At 43.0% G+C, this 22,841-nt stretch overlaps 1 protein-coding gene and 1 long non-coding RNA gene across 2 annotated transcripts in view; one reads left to right on the top strand and one right to left on the bottom strand.

The window, feature by feature from the left end:
- The window catches only part of CLDN10 (claudin 10), a 54,366-nt gene that overhangs the window by 13,348 nt on the left and 18,177 nt on the right, over window positions 1-22,841 (bottom strand). The window lies entirely within an intron of this gene.
- LOC131588683 (uncharacterized) lies at window positions 63-20,892 on the top strand. The gene is made up of 3 exons (XR_009279638.1): window positions 63-187; window positions 6,736-8,275; window positions 18,642-20,892. It is a non-coding gene; the product is annotated as an uncharacterized LOC131588683 (long non-coding RNA).

The raw sequence follows: 22,841 nt of genomic DNA on the forward strand, positions 1-22,841 counted from the left end.
CAGCTCCCGGCATCGCCCCGGGACCGGCCCCGCCCCGCCCGGCCCCGGCATCGCCCCGGGCTCCCAGAGCGGACCCCGGCCCGGCCCGGCCCGTCGGCGTGCTCCCCGGGGTGGAGAAGTGAACCAGACCCAAGAGCAAACCGCGGCGCGACCTGTAATTTGGGGTTCGATTCCCCTTCCTCTGCAGGTGCTCGTGCGGGGGTCGGGAGGGGGTGGCAGCAATGGGACAGGTGTGTCCTTAGCATCTCCTCCCCAGCTGCAGGTTTGCATCTCTTTCCGTATGCCCCCCGGGCCATCCTCCCCACAATCAGCCTGGCCAGGAGGGTGGCTTTGAGGAATGCTTGTAGAATGCAGGTGTGCAGACTGTGAGCGCTCCATATTCCTACAGGGACATAAGATTTTGAAATGCGTAACTGGGTTTTTTAATCCTCTGAATTTCTGCTGGCCCCTGATATTACCCAGCCACAGGTGATAGAGCGTTTGATACCTGTTTTTGCAATGTGAGGTGATGAACTTGGGATTTTCTACTTCAGTTTTCATGCAGTGGCATTCAAGCCTGCAGCTCACAGGTGGAGAGTTATCCACAGTGGTTTCTCCTCCTGTTTGAAGCTGTTTACTTTCCACATCAGTAGTATATTTGCCATTGATGTGGAAAGTACACTGCCGGTCTTTACTTTCCTCCTATTTATTTCAAAACTATTGTTACATTTTCTAAACCTTTTTGCCAGATGGGCAATCACTGGAGGATAAGAAGCCACATTTGAATCATTATTCTTCTGATGAATGCTCTTTGGTTTTGCCGTGTGGACACAAACCCGGATGTAATCACCTTACAGACCCATATATTAAAACAAAAAAAAAAAGAGAAAAACCTCAGAGTTGGGTGTACCTTTGGATGTGTGTCAGAGCTCAGTGGGAACAGGGTGTTTGTTGATCTGTTAATGGTCCAGCAGGATAAAAGGGGGTCCACAGATGCATTTACTGATATAGTGGCTCTCCGCCTGCTCTTTGCCTCCTTGGTACCCTCTGACTTTCAGATGACAGCAGCATTGGCAAGAAAGAGGGAGAGGGGAAAGCAGGCAGGAAGGCTTGTTTGTGCAGCAGCATTGGGAATGGGGCATGCTACAGCTCCATTCAACCTCTGTGCCAAGATGCCTTCTTTTCTCCCTAGGATGGAAAAGAAACAGGGTCATGAAGAAGGTGAGCCACTCTCCAGTTTGGTGTCAGGCTGTAACCAGAGCTCCCTTCAGAACACCGAGATGACCATAGACCCAGGTCCCATCTCCATGATGTTATAATCAAGTTACAGTAGGGCATAGCAGCAGAAGGGAAAAAGGAAATAAATATTTTTTTAGCCTTTTCCTCCATCATAGCTCTTTGAGATCTTGCAGACTGGAGTTATGTTAGTGGTGGTAAAGTAGAGCAATCCAAGCTATCAGCTAAGGTCTAATCAAGTCTGAGGTAGGAGACTCAAGTCCAAACCTGTGTCATCATGTTTTCATGACATGGGAAGCTCTCCTCTTCTTTTGTTGATAACACTGCTTTGGTGAATCCAGGGAGTAGCATTTGGGAGTAGCTTTTGGCCAGGGCCCCTCAGAACTTTTTGGTTGCTGTCATGTGATAACCAGAAGGCTGGACTGAGTGTTGAAGGACAGGAACACAGCCAGGACACCTCTAGGCCTGAGCCTGGGAAGGAGAGGAAGAGGGTCTTCCTGAAGAGCATAGGAACTGCTTCCCAGAGGGCCAGCAGAAGTGTCAGGCTGGTGAGTGACCCTCCTGAGGGATGGTGACCCTGCTGAAGCTGCCGTGGCCTCTGGCTATGATGTCCAACAGCCATTTGTGCTGTCCCAGACCATGCTGCTTTCAGCAGAGATGGAGTTGGCTGCCATGTGCAGATCCACATCTCTCTGAGGGCTGCCTGTCTGCTGCCAGGGACTCCAGGGCCAGCCCATGCAGGTGGCTTAGGACAAATGAAATTATTTCAACCTCAAACCCACTCTCTGCCTGCCCATAAGGGCCCTTCAAGCTGGGCTAATTTATACATTCATTCCCTTGTAAGCCCTATTTTATCCAGGCTCCAAAGAGGCCTCTGTGTACATGAGAATCAGACTTGCTTTACTTCAAGGAAAGGCTCCTCCTTTCATCTCCTGACACTGTTGTTTCTGTGGATGTTTTATGTTACTAGGCCAGTTGTTACCATCTTTCTCATCTAAAATCGGAGCAAGATGTTGCACTTCTGATCTCAGCTTTGGTGATGTATACACAAAATGACAATGCACAGCTGAGTGTTCACCCCAGGCTGAAGAGTAAGGGAAGTTGCAAGAGATACTCTTCCCCTGTGACATTTTTTTCATGCTGGCTGAAATCTGCAGGGATAAGATATTGGAAAACTTTCATCTGGGAGGCTGTGTTTTTCCCCTGTATAATTTTCTCAGCTTCTTTCTCTTGTGCAATGACAAATCCCTTTACTGTGAGTTTAACTCATGCATATTCCAGTTTTCAAGGATACAATGGTCTCTTTTCTCCCTGTTGATGTGATAGGAACTTTAATATCCATATGAAGACATTTCTATGTCTCCCTTCAACCTCTGTCTTCCTGCCACCATAGCTCTGGTGGATTTGCTTACTTGGCTTTCTTACCTATTTATAGTTTATGTAGTAGAGCAAAAGACTTGACCTTTGTTTTGGGGTTTTTTTTGTTGGATTGTTTTTTTGGGGTGTTTTTGTTCCTGTGTTTCGGGACAAATTATGACTTGGGAAAGTTCCTCATACCACTGTGGGACTGATTTCTGTTTTCTTGTTGGTCATGAGTTGATCATGTCAGTTTTGTGTTGGATCATTTGACTATGGGGTTTATTCCCTTGGACTGGGGACTTTGTTCATTCCCTTGGACTTAATAAAGGTACTCATGTCTTTTTTTAAGAAAAACAACCCCTGTGATTCATTTTTTGTGGCAACTTTCATTGACTCATGGGCATAACAGTTGTATTTAGGGGAGAAATATTAGTATGTGTTTTGAACAGTCTATTTCAGTTGGAAGGGACCTGTATTGATCATATATTCCAGCTGCCTGATACTTCAGAACTGACCCAAAGCTCAAGCGTGTTACTAAGCGTATGTCCAAATGACTCTTAAAACTGACAGGCTTGGGGCATCAACCACCTCTCTAGGAAGCTTCTTCCAGGGTTTGACCATGCTCTCAGTAAAGAAATGCTTCCTAATGTCCAGTCTGAACCTTTCCTCGTGCAGCTTTGGACCATTCCCACACATCCTATTGCTAGATTCCAGGGAGAAGAAATCATCACTTCAGTCTCCATCTTCCCCTCCTCAGGAATCTGCAAAAAGCTATGAGATCACCCCTCAGCCTCCTTTACTCCAAACTAGAGAAGCCCAGAGTACTCAGCCACTACTCACAGGACATGATTTCTAGCCCTCTCACCAGCTGTTGCCCTCCTCTTGATGCAGTCAAAGACTTCAACATCCATCTTAAACTGTGGACCCAGCACTGCACACAGCACTCTGGGTGAGGTTGCACCAGTGTTAAAAAGAGAGTGATAATCCCCTCTCTTGACAGGCTGGTGATGCTGCTTTTGATGCACCCCAGGATGGGATTTGCCCTCCTGGCTGCCAGGACACTTGGCTGACTCATGCTGACCCTGCTGCTGACCAGCACCCCCAGATCCCTTTCTGCAGGGCTGCTCTACAGCCACTCCTCTCCCAGTTTATACTTGTTCCCAGCATTATTCTGTCCTAGGTACAGAATCCAACAAGTGGACTTGTTAAATTTCATCCCATTAATCACAGCCGCATGCTTCAGTGTATCCAGATCACTCTGCAAAACCTTTTGTTCCCCAAGACTGTCAACAGCACCTCCTGGGTTGGTATCATCAGCTAATGTGTTCAAGTCCCGCATCCAGATGGCTGATATTGAACTGATCTGGCCCCCAGGAATGAGGTGTGAGGAACACCACTGGTGACCACTGACACTACTGGTGACCATGTAGAGGTAGCCCCACTACAACCCTTTGGACTTTGTCTTTCAGCCAGCACACCATGAATTCATTCATCCCACAGCTGGACAACTTGTGCAGAAGCATGCTGTAAAGGACAGTATGAAAACCCTGACTTCAAACCAGAAAAACTCCATCCCCCACCTTCCCTTCATCCACTAGCTGGGTGACCTTATCATAGAAGGATATGAAATTAGTTAAATAGGATTTTCCCTTTATGAGCCCATGTTGACAGTGCCTGGGGATTGCATTGTTCTTTAAATGCCTTTTGACAGTACCCAGTGTGATCTCTGCAACTTTTCCAGGAACTGAAATTAGACTAACAGGTGTGTAGTTCCCTGGGTCTTCCCTCACATCCTTCTTGCAGACTGGAATAACACTGGCTAGCTTCCAGTCAGCATAGACCAACCTCAGGCTACTGAGGTTTTTGAACTACATACATTTTACAAATCAAACTGGAATATTAATAAATACTTGAATTTTTATAATGTACAAACTTTAATTATATTGCCATGTACAGAAGAACCCTTCAGAGATGGTTTTGCTCCCAAGTCTGAAATACAGGATATTATTTTAGCTCTTGCAGGCTCAAAATCACAAGTAATCATCATTGCCTCATACGTTAAACACCAGATGACAACAGCATTTGTTCTGCAGCCAGGATAAGCAGGCTAGGGTCGTCATGCCTTTGTCCTGGAGTAATTTTTCTCGTAATTTTACCATGCATAGGCTGGGCAACTTGAGACTCTTTCCTGGCTTTGCCATGTTATGATTTCCTGGGTGCCTAGAGCACTTGTGCAAAAGTAAAAAGCCCCAAGTTTATTTTTCTTAGGCTGAAGGACTGCTTCCTTGTTTGCTAGGGTTTCCCTGAGAATCTGAATATGGAACAAGTAAGGCAGACATGTGGGGAACATAGACAGGCTCATAGGAATCACCTGGGCAAGGCCAGGTCTGTTGGCACTGCTAGATCTGGGGAGGGCACCCCAAACTGGCACAGACGTTAAAGGAGATTAACACAATGGTAAGTGAGGAGGTTGCACAGTGCTCTGCATTGTGCAGAACAAAGCACCGCCTAAAAAATGAGCAACCAGATCCTCTTCCTCAAAAGACAGCAAACAAAGGAATGTTTCTGTCTCACCTAAAAAAAAAAAAAAAATCCATCAGATTGGGAACATCAGTTAATAATCACCAGTCCTTGCTGGGGTTGCTATCATTGTTTTTCTTAAGTAGTGGGAAAAGGAATGAAATTAAATTACTGCATGTCTTTTGTAAACTGCCAGGACAAGAATGATTTTTAGCTATGCAGTTCATATATTACATAACAAAAAGTAAAAAATTAATAGGAACTGACAATCTGGAGCATTTTAAAGGAGTGAAAAATTGCATTCTGCAAGCCAATAAACTTCTCTCTCTCTCTGCTCAGTGCATTTGGACATTACCAACTCTGTTTCTTGACACTGTGATTAATGCATTGTTTTTTCCTTCTTTTTCTTTTTTTTTTCAGCTTGTCTTAATTTTGTTGAGAAAAGCCTGTGTAGTTCCCTGAAAGTTTGTAATACAATCTTTTAAAAATAGCTATAACCTGTTTAACAAACTCAGCAGGAAATGTGAAGGAGTGTGTCTCCTACTTTCCTGGAGGTGCATTCCTCCTGGCCAACAGCACAGGTGCAGCTCTTGTCTGTCAGAAGTGGCCGCCACATCAAATTAACTTTTGCTAAGCACAGGCAGGTTGCTGTGGAAAGGCAGGAAACCTCCAGATAGATTTTAAGAAGATGTGGCCCTATGCAATGCAATTTAGAAAGTTTGCAAAATTTTAGAAAGTTTTCAAAAGAAACGAATATTGTATCTAATGGAATTCAGAAGGATTTAACTGAAGTGCCAGGCAGAGAAGCAAATGGTTTTCCAGAGCAATTGGTGTACAGAAGTGATCCTTGCCAGTGAGCCATAAGGACAAAGAAGCTGAGTCCTGACCAGTGTCTGAGCGGCAGGACAGTGTTTGGATATTGGTGTGCCTGCAGTGGGAGTGCTTTCCCACCGAGTATGTCCTCAGCTCTTGTGTGCCACAGCTGGTTTCTGCTGTTTCCTGAGCACCTGGCAGATCTGGGCATGAGGCGTCAGTCATTTTTACAGGCACCAGGACAGCTCCCAGCCAGAATACACACAGAAGTAGGAGCTGACCCTCTGTGAGGAGCACAGCAACAGGACAAGGGGCACAGGTTGGAAGGTGGGAAATTCCCTTTAGGTATTAACAATAAATTGTTTACTAGGAGGATGGTCAAGCGCTGGGAGTGGGCTGCCCAGAGAGGCTTCTCCTTCCTTGGAGGTGCTCAAGACTTAACCAGTCATGGCCCTGAACAAGCTGATCTGATTAGATGTTTCTGGACTAGATGACCCCTGGAGGTCCCTGCTAACCTGACTTTATTACCGTGTGGTTTCGTTACCTCGCCGGAGCAGATAGAGTAGCACTGAGCTGCATTTGGCTTATTATCGCTCTAAGTGGCACCCAGGTGCACTAATGATCACAGATTATATGTTATGCCCAGAACATGATCCCATGTGGTCCCTGCTACCCTGTTATTTAGCACACTGAAAATCTGAAATCTTCTTTTCACAGATAGTTGTATTTCAGCTCATAACAGCAGTACATTTAACTGCTTTTTCAGCTGTTTACACAAAGGGAAAATTTTCCATGGTAATCCTCTTCTTTTTATTTATATTTTTTTAGGATGCCTCTGGACATGCTAAAGAAATCCCCAAGAGAGGAGCATAACACAGAGACCTTAAACTCTGCCAGTGTAATACTCTTTCTGAGACCTGGAAAAGAGGGACTCATTTCCCGAGTGGATGTAGGAGCAAAGCTGTTCTGGGTGTGCTTCAGCTAACAGGGGGTGGCAGCAACGGGAGAGAGTGGTTGAGGAGATGTGAAGTGACTGGCAAGGGCCCTGAAGGAGGCAGAAATAAACTGCAGCAGAGCAGAAAACAGCATGATCTTTTACACTGTGCTCTTTACCTAGCCCTGCTTAGGAGTAGCCTGGCCCTCACCATGCATTTGCCCCAGTTTCCAATCTGAAGGAAGGGGAGACAGGTGAAGGTGAGTTTCTCCCTTATACCTTCCCACCAGCATCTCCATCTGCAAGGAAGCTCCTCTACATGCCTTCCTCTGGTTCATCTCCTCAGTTCCCACAGGGGTGCCTTATTTACTCAGGGGATGGTTGTGCCATGAAGAGGGTGTTGTGGTTTACTGTCCCTGGCCCCACTGTTTGTCAAGCACCACTTCTCCTAGCTGGTGGCATAGAAAGATTTAATTTAACCATGGACATGAAAACCACAACCTGGAGCAAGGCAGCTTCTGCAGTGTAATTAATTTGAGAGCAAACGGACTGGGATCAAAAAAGGTCACAGTGACAAAGTGGAGTTAAAAGCTGACTTAAATCAACATGCTCAAGCAATTCAGAAACAAAGGGAATAAGGAAATAATATGTGACAGATTCAAAAATCAATAAACCGGTTGTGGTTAGTGTGCATTTGATTCATCATCAATACTGCTCCTTTTGATCCTTCTGTTTTGATTTGGTTTCTGACGTGGTGTGTGTATTTGAAAGAGAAGTGGATAAAACCTTCCAGTGAAATGGAGGGTTTGTCTCCATGTAGAGTCTCTTGGATAAAGAGAATGGATTTAAAATCCAATTTAAATTTTCTGAGCTTAAGAAATCACAAATAAAAGTGGCAGTAATGAGATATGAGGAGAAAAAAAAAATCTTAAAACATAAGCGTCAATGTCAGTGTATTTGTGCTGGGGGATAGGATCAAGTTCTTCTCATCTTCTCATCTACTGAGAGCACTGCCTATTCAAACATTGAATGGATCAAACATACTTGGAAGTTTTTGAGTCTACCAAGCAACACTTCAGCTCATTTTTGTGTGTAATCTGTGTTCAGCACTGTGTTTTCCAATTTCTTCAGTGCAATGTTCGGCCAGCCTCCATGCTGACTCTTGAGGAAACAGTCCACTACTGCCTGTAGTAAATGAAGCAGTGTATTACCTAGGAGAAAATTCATTTGGACTGCTTATTTTTGCTGGGTCACAGTCCAGAGTAGCCAGCAAGACATTTGCCAAGGGCAGGACATAATGTGCTTTGCCTGTTATGTTAATGCCTTCATGGTCCCATACAGAAAGTATTTTTCTTTCATTACGTTGCAGTAGTTCTACCTTGTCATTGCCCTTGCAAAGAAATAAAGCCTTTTCCACTGATAATCGAGATCCAGGTATGCACTGAGGGGTTTTCTTCTGTTTTCTTCTTTGTTTTCATCTTTATTCAAGTGTCTTTTCTCAGCTGATTGTTTATTTCAGTGGCTCATTTATGTGTTCATTGCAGCTTTTTAATTCACTTTATCTGCAAGCTGGGTGAAGAAGAGCAGAATCACTTTTGACAGTTCAGTATTAGAACTATGTAAAGTCTCTTTTTTCATATCAGAAATGCAGTTTGTCTTTTAGAAAAAATTCTTAAACAGTTTTGACTTAGGTTGCAGTTTGTAAGGAGAGTTTGCATCACTGGATGGTGCCTCATGCTGATGGTGGGAAACTGAGCATGTTTCTGATTTTGGTGGTAATATATTGATTCAAATATTGCACTGCACTTTTTGTTTTCAAAAAACTTGTATAGTGGGAGACAATGGGATAATGTAGAAATCTCTACTTGGTGTTAGCTCTGGACAAGTTCAGTTTCCTTTTCTTTTCCAGTGTTTGGTGTAGTTATTTTATGTAGATGGGAATCAGAAAATCTTTCAACAGCAAATTCATGTTTCAGAAGTCTCCGGGTGACAAAGTGGTGGATTTTGATTGTAAATTGCTTGGCAAATGCCAGCAAAATAAAAACACCAGCAGATGCCAAACATTGAGACTGGAGACACCAGTGTGTTTGGTTTTCCTAACGACTGCCCTTTGTTTTTATACTGGATAGTGTGCTATTGACAAAAATTACTTTCAGTGATGTCTGAGGATTAAGGATTTATTTGGAAAGATGGCCCAGAGCATTTTGTTCATCTGGTATTCTGGGAGCTGTTAACTTTTCTAAATACATACAAGAAAAACTTGATTTTGTAAGAAAGGGTTAGGATATGGTATGCAAAAGCTACAGGCTTGCTGCATCCTTTAGAGAACTGGACACAAATGCTAAAATTTGGCTGGAGGAGGTGTTTGTGCAGTCTCTGAATATACTGTTAGTGTGAATTTCTCTGCTTTAGTATGAAATGCAAAATATAAATGCATGAAGTTCTATTACCAGCCAAAAATCCCACCCTACCTGCTCCAGTCCCATTAAATACGGGACATCTCTGGAAAGTGTGCAGTTTTATGGGAGGAATTTTCCTGCCTGTAAAGGAAATCTAGAGGCATGGGCTGTAGGCAGCAGCTCATAGAAGCCTGTGTACAGGCTGGTCAGTGACTGGAGCCATTTGGAGCTGCAGTTCTGTGCCAGCCATTGTCCTCACCAGGCACCTTCCAGTGACACGTCACATGCCCTGAGCTGTGAAAATATTGATTTTGGGATCACATGCCTGAACAAGTTTCAATTTTCCTCCCATCCCAAACAGGATCTAAGCTCAAGCTGGGATCCTCGTTGAGCAGGTGTATGCCCTGGAGGTTGCTCAAAGCCCTTTGCCTGCCTATTCTTTGCAGGAGGTTTTATCCACCTGTGCCACAACTGTTCTCCAGCTCTGGCAGCACATTCCCAGTGCTGGCATTTCTGCAGGCTGAGGTTGGCTTAAGCATGACCAAAAGCACAGGTGCCTCTCTCCTGCCTGCAGAAATGTCGCTCACCACTGTCTCTCTATGTCACTCCGCCACTTCTCTGGGAATGGTGGCTGAAGGTTGCCAGCCTCAGGCACAGCTCTGTACAGGGAGACCAGAGAAATGGAAGACATGACAGGTTTTGAGGACTGAGTTTAAACTGCAGAAATTAAAAACCACAGCTAAATCAAAAGGAAAGTGACATCCTCCCCTGTGTTCAACTGAAGTTAATTCTTGCATTTTTCCAGCGAATCTCATGCATGGTGAGCTGACTGAGCAGCCTTTGCTCACTCACTCCAGCAGCCCAATATTGTCCTGGGTTCCTCAAGGCCTTCCACCTAATTTGTACACATTGGCTGCCTGTTCTCATCCCAGTGAATCACAGCATGTGTGGCTCAGCAAGTGGGCATCTTGGGTTTGAAGGCCTCATCGCTCTGTCCCTCTCACATCTTCAGTGGTGGCTCCCCTACTGAGTGTCTTGTGCAAGCAGAAACTGCCCAGCTGCCCCAAGAGCCTCTCAAATGCTGATGTGGTTCCTGGCTTTTGGCAGGGAACAGAGGCATCCTTGGATGCATGCCTGTCAGCTGACAGGCTCCTTCCCCAGATGCATTTCAGTGATTAACCTGCTGCCTCTGTCTGTCAGCTTAGGGGTTTCCATGCCACACAAGAAAAGGCAGGAAGGTTAGATTTGCTTGAACTCCCTGGGACCGGTATGATGTCCCAAGGGTGGCATCCTTCTGGATATTCAGCTCAATATCTACTGTGTGGTTGGAGTGTTGCAGAGTGCTGTAAATAAGGCATGTAACAGACTGTGTTGCAGACTTGCTCTCCAAACAAGTCTTGGAGAAGTCAAGGGGCTCTGTTTTCCAAGGCAGGACTGTAAGAGGTCACTCTTCTGTTTGTGTTGCCCCTGAACTCAACCTCTCTTCTGTGAGACATTTCTCGGCACGCTGGTGGTCTGCTGGCTTGTGGGAATGGCCCCTGCCAAGTTCTTCAGGCGTGGAATAGGTCGTTCCCTTCTCATTCGTAAAGTGTTTTGGTTAATTTCTAATCAGAAGTGCCTTTGAACTTCTGAACTTTGAACTCAGTGAAGGAAGCCTTCCCTTGAGTACATCAAAGCTTGTTGCTGTGCTTAGGGGAAAGATTTATGCCACAAACTCATCATGCCAAGAAATTATCGCAAGTCCTTTATGTGGCACAGGCATAATTGAATATATTAATATGCACAGGTAAATAAAATAAAGCCATTAGGTTAGGATGCACACCCCTGAGAGGAGAATTTGCTCTGCAGGTTTTCAAACAGGCTGAAATACCAACCACTGATTTTTCACAAAGAAAATCTCTCATTTGTTAGAGCACTGCAAACAAGAACATTCATATACGTATTTATTAATTTATATTGAAAGGATGTGATACAAATAATTTTATATATCCCTGCCTCGTACTATATCTCGGAAGAGATCAGGTTCTTATCAAAACTATTATTTCCTAGATACTGGAGAAAAATTATTTGGCAACAACCCCACCAACCACAGTTTCATGTTTCCTTGATGACATTAAACACATACACATTTCCATAAGTAAGCATTACTGTTATAAACCAATAATGAAGCAATTCATAAGATAGCAAGAGAGAAATAATGGTTTAGGATAAGTAGAGGAGACTAAAATAACCCAGCACACATACCATCCCTTCCCTTAGCAGGTGAAAATGTTATTTTCCCTTTCCTTACAGAAATCTATAATAGGACACTACAAATGGTGTCTACAACAAGGCCTCTCTTGATCCACAGAATTTCTTCTGCAATATTCTTACATACTACTGCATACCACCCTTATATCCCTAGGATAATTCATTACTACAAGTGGTAGGGCATGTAATAATTACAGCTATTCATTAGCCTTATCAGGAATTATCTAGATTTACATGCAAAACAGAGAGGTACTTCCTTTGTACTTCCTTTGTAGCTTTGCTTTGCAGGCCTGAAAATGCCACCAGGACAATAGTTTCATTAGGATTTTGGTTTTCATCCTTTTTTTTGTTTGTTTGTTTGTTTGTTCTACACTGTCTGGCTTTAGAAGTTGCTTTAGTGTGTAATCCATTAATCCATGACAGAAGAGTTCCCAAATGAGCTGGTTGTGAATCACAGGTCGCTATCGTTTGTCAGCTCCACTCAAACAGCAGTTTACAGCAAAGTATGACATTCTGTGGTGGTTTGTTCATGCAACAGCTGAGGTTTTTGCAACAGGGAGGTCAAGTACTTGAGTCATGTCCATTTGTTTTCAGTTGGGCTGCAGTACGCTTGAACTGAGAGTTGTTTCTGCATTTTTTTCTCTGATGACTTCCAGCATTTGATGCTGATTTCACTTTTTTCCTTGTATGACACCTAAGATAAGACATCTCAAGCCCTTCCTGATCCTCACATGAGCACTGAGGACAGTGTTTAGCATTTCTGTGGCCATGCTCTGTACTATTGCAACACAATACTTTTCACTGTAGTGTTCCATCACCTTCAGTGACTTGGCTCTATTGTTCCAACATATTTGCAAGCTTGGGAATACCCTGAGTTATGATGGTGGCCCTGTATAACCACGCTTTCATGCGATTAATTTTGGACTAATTTGTACTCATCAGTAGAGCTTTCCGGATTTTCTATTGGAAGGATGAAATTGCCAGGTCATGTCAATGAGCTCTAGTCCAGTTCTGCCTTGTGTCTCCCTTCAGAACAGCCAGGCATGGTTCACACAATTATTTCTACACTGTGCATCCTGAGACTTGCAGTCTTATTTAAATTATGTCTGCTCATGACCAGCTCCCTAAAGAGTTCACATAAAAAAACTAACTGCCAGTAGTACTTCCTTTACAAGGGGAAGTGGAGGGGCTGGTACCAATCTCTTCTGTCTCATGACCAGTGACAGGACTGAGGGAATGGCATGAAGCTGAGTCAGGAGAGGTTTAGATTGGATATCAGGAAATGTTTTTCACCCAGAGTCTGGGCACTGGAACAGGCTCCCATGGAAGCGGTGTCAGCACCAGCCTGATAGAGTTCAAAAAGTGTTTGACCAATGCACATGGTGTGATTCTTGAGGATGGTCCTGTACAGGGCTAGGAGATGGACTCAGTGATCCTTATGAGTCTCTTCCAACTCAGGATATTCTATGAGTTTACGATTCTCTGATTATGAGCTCAATCCTGGTGTCTTTTATTGTTATTATTATGGAAGCAGTGAAGAATCAACACCAGAAGAGGTCAATCAGTGAGGGATTTACTTAATATTGGAGTATTTTATGGAAGGCATGAAACAGCTGTGAACACTGTTTCTCCAGCTCCTAAACCAGTTTCTGATGCCCATGTCGGGAAGGATCTCTAAATGGTGACAGTAAGGGTTGACCTTGCCTTATGTATTGGTATGCTCATATATTTTTTTCAGACTCTTGTTGCCTCTTAAGTTGAGACAATACTACTACATTAGCTATCCCTGCCTGCTGAGAACAAGGGTGAGGCTGAGATGCCTTTGTGTCTGGCAAGCAATATTCAGAGCAGAGACTCCAGAGAAATGCAAAATTTTGCCCACTGTTGTAGGCTGAGGCCACAGAGGGCACACTATAACCTCCCCATTTGACTGAACCATGGCTAGAAATGTGACACTGGCTTTGCACCTGAGCATGCAGAGACAACTTAATTGAGGAGTTTTTGTGTGATGACTGTTACATATATGCTTAGGGGCAGGGTTACATCTTTGAGCCAAAAGCAACACTTTGTGAGTGCATAAATCACAGAAGAACTGCGTTTGAAGATTGTATCATATCCAGTGAAGGTGATACAATCTTCACAGCATTTGTATCTTTGAAATGAGTTATTATTTTGAATAATGATCCATGCTTGTTCATTTTCATGTGAACAGTTTTGAGGAAAGCTTAACAAGAAGGATTTACTTCGAGATTTCAAACTCTTCCTCAAGATCCACTGGTCTGTGAAGTTTAAAGATCACTGACCAAGGCCATGTGAAGTGGTAACAGGGATTGATGACACTTGAATAAAGCAAGTTATCAATCTGTATGACAGCTGCCATCAGTAACAATGTGGTCTAACCACAGTGACACTTCTCTTCCTCTCCCTTCCCTTGCAGCCAAGACTTCTTCAATACCTCTGCAAATGACTCTTCATTCTGCTCTGTATTGCAACATTGATGGTAACCCCACAAATGAAGTAATCAGAACTTCCCACAAGTTCATTTACATTTGAAGTGAATATGATGCAATATGACAAGTGGTGTTTGGCAATAAGCATGTTATAGGTAACCCTGTTCCACACTGTCACTGTTGAGCATTTCCTGGCAAATGCAAGAGGTGGGATTCTGTTTAACTTGGATGGCCAAAGCACAGATGTCCACATCTGGGCTAGTCATCAGAGCTCCATGTATCATAGTCAAAGGAGTCTGCAGAACTACTCAGCTGATAAATATAGGGTGAAATGGGAGAACTGTGTCCCTGAGTCCCTAATTCATTTTATTGACTGTAAAATGAAGCAAAATGGGCAGATTCTTATGGAGTCATCTATATTACAAATGTCATGGGATGAGATTTTTTACTGTCAGATATTTTAATGTCAAATCCCATATTTACAAATGCAGATAGAAATAGTCTGAAAGGATTTTGTCATTCACAAATACAGGCTGGCAGAAACCTAGTGCTTTTGTATTGCTGGAGATGAATTTTGCACCCTCTACTGGAAAATATATTTGGTGCATATAAAACATGGAAAAGGGGTGTAGATACAGTGAAGTCCTCTCCTTATTGTCCTAGAACAGAGTTGTTATATGCTATGACTAATCCTTAATTTCTGATCACTTACAAGTACTGGCACATACGGATCCTGATTTGTGAATTTCCCTGCTGCTGAGGTTAATAACCAGACTCTGCCCTCTTGTGAAATATGATTTCCAAGTCAATACACTGAAGCTCAAGGAAAATCAAAGATTTTTATTATTTTAAAAATTTCCATTGGTATCTATTTCCCTGGAAAATCCAGAGCAGAAAACAACATGGAAAGTCTGAATATAAGCTCAACTATGGAAGTTTCATAGTGACATTGCTTGATTAAGATCTATGCAGCTCTGAGTTAACAATCAGATCCTTTAGGCAGTCAGAGGAAAGCAAACAGAAATTATTATTTCACTTGTAAGAAGGAAAAGCTCTTTTCAGGGTTACATCACATGCCTTATCTCCCTGAACAAGCAAATGTGGCAGGCGGATAATGCAAGTGACAGAAACAGTTAGACCTAGACAGTCTGACCTTGGGAGAATGGTAATTTTGGTTATCAAAAAAGAGACAGCTGATAGTTTGCCCTCTAAACGAAAGGTTCATTGTCTGAAACTTGAAATGTGTGAAATGGCATAAAAGGAGTGTGGACAGCTTTCCAGGTGGGACGTGCACATTCCCCTCTCTGAGTTGTCTCATCCAATTCAGCTGAATGACACTTCTTCCAATCTTCTAATTTAAGCAGGATACATGAAAATTGAGCAGGTAGTTATCAGAGTTTGATATAATGAGTCTGTATGCTCTCAGCAGAAATGTTTGCAGAGAATCTGCTTTCCACTGATATGACATGATTGCATGCTGGAGGTTTGTGATCACTCACATGATCACTCACGTGAATTTCCCTGGATGCTGGCTAGGTATCAGTAAATGAATAGCAAATAAAACACATCATCAGATGGATTTACTATGTTAAAATTGCAAAGATCACAAACTACTCTTTGCACTGCTGCCAGACCTTGGTCATAACATCTTTGGCAGAGTCTTAGCCAATGGTGTGAAGAGGATCCTCAGAATAGCCAGTTCCCTCCAGCATTCTGAGCCTCAGAAAGAAAAGGCACTTTGCCAGGAATAAGAAATGAGATCTGTTTTGCGAAATGAGCTGTTCTTTAGGCCAGCACTCTTCCTCAGCTTGGATAAGGCAGGATCAAGTTAGACACAGTACTGACAGGTGGCCCTGCTTTGCTGAGCTGTCAGGTATTACCTTTGCTAACTGTCCTTGAAAAGGGAGGAGCAGTGGGGCAGCAAACGGATATGAAAAGATGTAGACCCACTTCTTCTGGGGAAAAAGACTAACACTGGAATATATATAAACATTTAGTGTCCAACCCTTTTGCCATTCCACAAAGAGCAGGCTGGGTCTCAGCTGCCCTTACCCACAACTACACAAAAATTACTATAGATATGCTCAAAATTTTTGCATCAGTAAAAATCCAGGGTCCTATATGCAGCTCCTGCTCAGTATTACAGCAATCACAAGCATTCCATGTATGATGGGCTGAGTCCAGTACAGAGCTCCAGTAGCCCCCACTATCCCCAGAAATATCATTTTTTTCCCTGAAATGAAGATCTTGCAGATCTGGCTGTGCTCTGCACCCAGTGAGCCTTGACTGCTCCCCACCCCCAGCCATGCCTGTGCAAATTAGTGGTGGGTCCCCTCTCTTGCCAGCTTGAAAGGCAGCATGGCTTCCTGCACTCTAGCTGATCTTGGAACTGAACACATTTTGCTACCGGGATCTCGCAGCAGTAGGGCCTGTAGGTTTTCTAGGGATAGGAAAAATCTGTTCTTTGAGGACTGAATTTCCCATGACTTCCTGAACTCTGCACAGTGACAGAAGAATAGTTCTGTTGACACTTTGATACTCCATGCAAACAACACGAAAGCATGGGGATGCACAGGATGCAACAGGACTGGAGAGTGAAAAAAGTGAGAAAGGAGAGGAAAAGAGAAACAAACCTGTCTCAAACAAACCTGCAGGAAAGAAATCTGTCTCCTGTGGACCTGGGAGACATGGAAATATCTGGCACTTCAGAATATGCTGCCTGTGGGCAGGGAAAACACAGGTGTGAGAAGTAATAGCAAGCCCTGAGGAAGAACTTATCAGTTGTTAGGGGTGCTCTGGTGTGAAGGTAAGAAAGCACAGCAAAATAAAATATATGGTCATTTTATAAGAAAGACTTACTGTTAAATAGCATGGCTATGGATAGGGAGGAATGCATGAGGAATTTGTAATACAAACATGGGTCTCACTTATGAACCGCAAGCCTGAGCCATTTGCTAATTTTGAATGGAATCTGTCTTTCTTAATATAGCTGTCTCAAGTTTAGGATTTAGCCTAAGCCCTAAGCCACTGACTCTAAACTCCATGTCTGGAAGCTGGATGCTTCCAGTGAGTGATCCAGTCCATTGACCTCACACACGTTTCTCTGGGGATCCCTGTCTCTTTTCACTTATTGCGGAAGAGCTTTGAGATTATTACCTTAGACATTCTCTTTAGACTGCTAAAATTAGTGATGTGAGCCCCACCTTCTAAAAGTTGCTCAACTCAATAGGTAGTACTGTTGAAATGAGTGACTGGCTGTGCACCTCCGGAAAAGCAACTTTCTAGACCAGTGATAAACTAGACCACAATTTGGCAACCGTCTGCGTCATCTTCTGTCTGTAAACAGCTGCAGTGGCCACACTTGGGAAGGGTTTCTCTCCTCTTAGATGATGCCTATTTTATCCATGGATGGTTGAACCTGATTGTTGACAAATAAGGTATAGACACAAACAAAAAAATCTGTTTTCATCATACTGAGTGGGTTGGTTTTTATGCCTGTGGTAGAGTATGGCCTCAAACTGTGGTGAAATCAAGTTGTCGTACTGTGGACAGCTAGAACACAGTGAAAAGGTCACATCAGGAAAGAGGAAGGCATAGACCTTTTTCACTGCATTCCCAGGTATTTATGCACTGTGTGTGCCCTGACAGCCAGAGTGCAAGGCTTTTGAAGTATCCTTCTTTACCCCAGAGGTAGCAGGTGGGATGAGTGGATAACATTGTCATCCTTGCTGCAGGAATCCATCTGATCTGCCTCTCAGGGTCTAAGGAGCAGCAGTGATACGTTTCCGCCATGTCTTCTCTTTAGGGAAAAGGTTGTGTCTGACCAGTACCTTGGGAAATGCAACATTCACATTTACTGTGTTATTTATGATAGGGTGAAATTTCACACAGTGTTGCAAGTACCTGGAATGTGTTTGCCTTGGCATGTCCTCTTACTGCCCTCAACTGAATTACAGGCGTCTCTTCAGGTATCTATTCAGGCAGATCTTGTTCACTGAATCATTTACTACCCCTGGGAGGGACAGCTGGCGGGATGCTGCTGCTCTGATCTGTGGTACTGGGCTGTTCTGATCTTCAGCAGGTGGCGAAGGAGGTGGGTGAGTGAGAACTTTACTGCTCCGTACTGCAGAACTGGCAGTTAATTTACATGTACTTCTGAGGTGCCCACTGGGAGTAGCTCTGGATCTGTTCTTGTTACAAGACTGCTACATTTTAGTGTGTAGAATGGGAGGAGTTGGTGGGAATTTTTTGAGGCAAATGTATTCTGTCCAAAGTGATCTGTATGGAAATGTCTGTTCTGTTTTTTGGCATTTGGTGGGGAAGTAGGGAAGCTCCAGTGTGAATGGTTTTGTCCTAAAAATAATGATTTTCCCAAGCAAGGTCTACTGCAAATTTGCCATGGGAGTAGACCTCAGCATATGTTGGTCAGACCATGATGATACTCTTCATCTGAGTTACCTAATGGGGTTTTGCACATATTCATTTGTACTTCATGGCACCTCTATGGGAGAGGGAGAGTTTTTCACTTGCTTAACCTTCTACCTGAAATCCTTTGCCACACTTTAGTGACATCACTTTTGTTTTCATGCATAATAATTTTTTTCTTTTCACAGGCTTAAGTAAAAAATGGATAATTTCTTCCCCTTTACTGACTCATTCAATTTTACCCCACCTACTTACTCTTTATTTTTTCTCTTTTAGGTGCCTCAGCTATCTCTGTGTTGTCTTGAAGAGTTTCAGATGTTATGGGGCAAATTAAATGGCCCCTCTAATAGTGCACCTTATATTTCAAGGAACAGTGTTTTCTTCTTTGAGGATTCACATATCTCAATTTACCCACAGTTTTAATTTTTTGGATTTGGGGAGATTTTTGGATGTGGAGATCCATTCACATTTTGATGAGAGGGAGGGACACAGGGGCAAAAGTGCTGGCAACAGCATAAAATGGCCATCTGCCTTCCTCTCACAATGTCCCATAAAGCTGTCTTTCTTAAGGCAAATTCCCAGTGACACTCAGTAGTGCATTGATTGCTGGGCAGGAGCTACATCTTCATTCTTGCAGGTTAGAGACCTGTGTATGTGGGACATGTCCTGCACTTTTCACCTGCCTTTATAAAAAAAAAAAAGAACCAACACGGTATTGATTTGTTACACGTGCTCATTTTCACCTGTAGGTTTTCCCAATCCCACTGCAAACTCTACTGGTATTATTTGGAATTGCGGAATGAGTCTACTTGACTTTCCAAGTATCAGTTGTCCAGACGCTATTAAATTTTCAGTCTTTCAGGAGAACTAAATGTGACACACAGTAAGAGACCTCGTTGGTGGTGCTTTTGAGTACATGAAAGCATTCGTTTTTCTCATACCATTTAATTTTGTTTTTCACATCTGAGCCTTGCAATGGCAGTTGTACAGACTTTATAGTTTGGGGCTGACCTTGGAAAGAGTGAGAAGTGTGACAGTACTCTTGTTTACAGCAGGCATTGAGAGAATATTTCAGGACAGGCTGCATGGTTACATAATGGAGAGGTGAGCAGTCTTAAGAAACGCTAAAACTGTACTTAGGATCAGCTTAAAGATCAAAAAAAAGGTGCTATCTATTGGGAAAGCTTATCTGTGGAGCCTGCTGTCCTCAAAAACACATGCCAGTTTATGTTTTGGTCAAATTAATTAATTACCCCCAAAATAGATGCTGTAAGTAAAATAAATTACATAGAGTGGACAATGATGGTGGGGATGATGAAGGGCCTGGTGAAGACCCAGTCAGTGTGGGCAAATGCACCTGGAGACTTCAGTCTCTAAAAACCAACCCCAGATAGTTGGGAGCCACCTGGAGGGGGGCTAAAACATTTAGTGACCCCTACTGCTACTACTTTTTTGTATCTCGGTGTCAGGGCAGGATGATACAGATATATCTATATATCAGGGCAGGATGCATCTTAGCCAGCTTTAGCTAAAAGATTTGCCTAAATTTGTTGTGTGGATTCTTATAGTTTGCAGAGAGAGAAGAGGCAGTCCCAAAGGACAATTTCTTCTCTGATTAGGGCAATTACAGTAGATTAAAAAAACAGCTAAGGAGCAATTCAAATACATAAGCATATAAGGCTAGTGCCATTTTAATTATTCAAAAGCACCTTCCAGTTCCCTGACTGGGGGATGTGCGTCTTCTCTACCATATTTTCCAGGCCTGCAGGAAGTTTCAGGTATTTTAAGGACTTTTAAGATGTCCTGTGCTTAAATACCTCAATTTTTCCCTTCTGTTTAGGTTGTAGGAAGCCTTCTTTTAGGCCCTGATTCATTCAGTTTAATTCAGGAGTGTAACTTCCCATGCTCCCTCTGCAGAGAGGTCTGGAGAGAGGTACTCTGTTTACCTAAGATTTGATCCCCTCCCCTCCAGAGATGCCTATAGAGAGCTGAAGCTGTGCAAAAATGCCAGTTGACAATGATTATTACTCAGTTTACTAGTATGCTTAGGGATTATCCTATTTCCCACGACCTGCACAAATAACAAACAGGTAAAATGTCCCTTTAATCCTTAAATGTCTCTCTCTTTTTTTTTTTTTCTTAATCAAGCAGGCAAAATGATCACTTTCTTAGCATGCCATTCCAGCTGGTGATTATCCACTGAGTTCAATAGATGTCCCAACTCCTCAGTTAAAGGTCTCAGTTTCATGGCACAACTGAGCGTCTCAACTGAAGGAGCAATTCACCCTTTTATATAAGACATAGTCTGCCCAAGCTCTACTACACCACAAAACTCCTTACCTGGGATCACATGAAACTGCAGCAATAACACAGCTATGCTTGAGAGGTCAAATGCCTCAGCCCATCTGGAAAGAACCACTTACTCCTCTGAGCATGGGATTGGGAGCGAGGATGGCCAGATCCCAACTTCTTCATGGGAAAAACCAGTTCACTTTTGTGGCTCACTTTTCTGTGCAATAAAGAACTACAAAAGCATGTATGCTTAACACTCATTTTTAGATAGATTTTATCATGAAAACCTCTGCTTGCTGATATAAATCTCTGCCTTTACTGATACATTATTTCTTTCAGGATGTCTTACAACAAGAAATAACCCTGAAAGTATTTATTTCTCTCCTTCATGGAGCTCAAACACCTCTCCAGATAAGGAATACATCTGAGAATCAATTTCACATTAAGACTTGATTGACATTCAGGATAATACAATAATTCACTGAATGGCCTTTAGAGGGAAGCAGATCCAAAGGATGCATGGAAAGATCAAGAGCAAGCTTTTTGTGAAAACAGGCTGCCAGATCTTGTTAAGCAAAACCTGAAGCTGAGACACTTGGCTCATTCTCTATGTCTCTGTGTAGTACTGGGTAAGATTTGAACACCCCTCACGTTATTCCAGTCTGAAACCTCTCATACAGTGAAAGACACCAGGACTATTTTGTCTTAATCAGCTCATGTCAGGAGACCTTGTTGCTTTGTTTCCTGGGAGTCTTCCTTTAGCCTTCAAAAGCTACTGTGAAAGTAGGAGCTGGGCATGAAAGAGAACCACAGGAGCATCTGGGCCATATGGAAGTGGTAGTCTGGAAAGAGATATCTTCCTGTCTGATCTTGTAAGCTATGAGTTGAAGTAAATATGTGACCTGAAGCTTCCTGACTTCTGTCTGCTCTATTGTGATGAATCAGGCAAAAATATTGTCTGAGAAATACCTACATATGGGCACAGAACCAAAATCTCAGAGGATGATTTCTAAATACTACATATTTGAAGGGCTGTGGTATGTGTGACCTTGTAATTCCATCTGTTTGAACCATTCTTTTTACACTAAAAAGTGTTTTAAAGGCAGAAAATTATTTTAAAAGTCTTTGGAGATCAGAAATGGCAGCAAAGTCTCTTTGGGTAAAGTTCTATGCCCTTGTTATGTTCTCTTTATATCTTGGGGGCATGCTGATGGGGCAGGAATTACTCAGTGGGCAGCTTGCCAAGGCAGCTTGCCTGTGTGCTGCACTTTTGGCTGATGTTTTATGAGGACAAGGCAGCTGTCCTATATATAGCCTGGAATGAGATAATGAGTCTGAAACAGCCCTGAAAAAGTTAGTGCAATTTTCAGTACATACATACTTCTCTATAAAGAAGGTCTAAGCAACAAGCTCAGGCATTGGACCTTGGTTGCCAGTAGTAAAACTTTATGGCTCAGTTTGAGATAGGCCATCTCTCTCCAATGTGTATCTGCTCTGGAGCGTGCCCTGAGCAATCCTGATCATCAGTCTGCCCTGTTCTATTTCGTGCCACAGATGGAGGCCTTCATAGATTTGTGGAGGATTTTTAAATGGCAGAAGCATAGAGAAAGACAAACAGGGTCAAAATTTTAAAAATACCCCCAAACCAGCAAGCATCAATTATTGGGTTTTCTTAACAGGTAGTGAAATTAACTACTAGTACTAGCTTTAAAACAATGAAGAGACTTGTAACAGTACAGATTAGCTATATCAAATCAATCTAATTTCTTTCCTAAAAGGTTAGAAGGAGAGTTAGGTAGAAAGGTATACTTTATTGTTGTAAAACTTGAGTTTTCACACTTGACAAAAACAATATGAGGTTTGCTGAAAACATCCTAAGGCAGGATGCCAAATACTGACTGAGTCATCAGGACCTTCCTGGCCATGATACCCTCAGAGGGGTCTGCAGGAATCTATGCTGAGCCTGCTGCCTTTCATCCTTCATTAGCACAGCAAGCCAATAGGAACCCTGTTATTGCTGGCAGAGCTACAGCACGTGCTATTGAAACAATGTGCATGTAAATTAAACCATTCCCAGTTCTGTCACATTACTTGTAAAGATAACTTTCAGACTTGCACCTTGCTCCCTGGCAGCCCCTGCATGCCCCTTCTGAGAGCAGATGCTGCCCCAGACATGATGGGTCA

This window comes from Poecile atricapillus, chromosome 1 (genome assembly GCF_030490865.1).
Source record: "Poecile atricapillus isolate bPoeAtr1 chromosome 1, bPoeAtr1.hap1, whole genome shotgun sequence".
Taxonomy (NCBI): Eukaryota; Metazoa; Chordata; class Aves; order Passeriformes; family Paridae; genus Poecile; species Poecile atricapillus.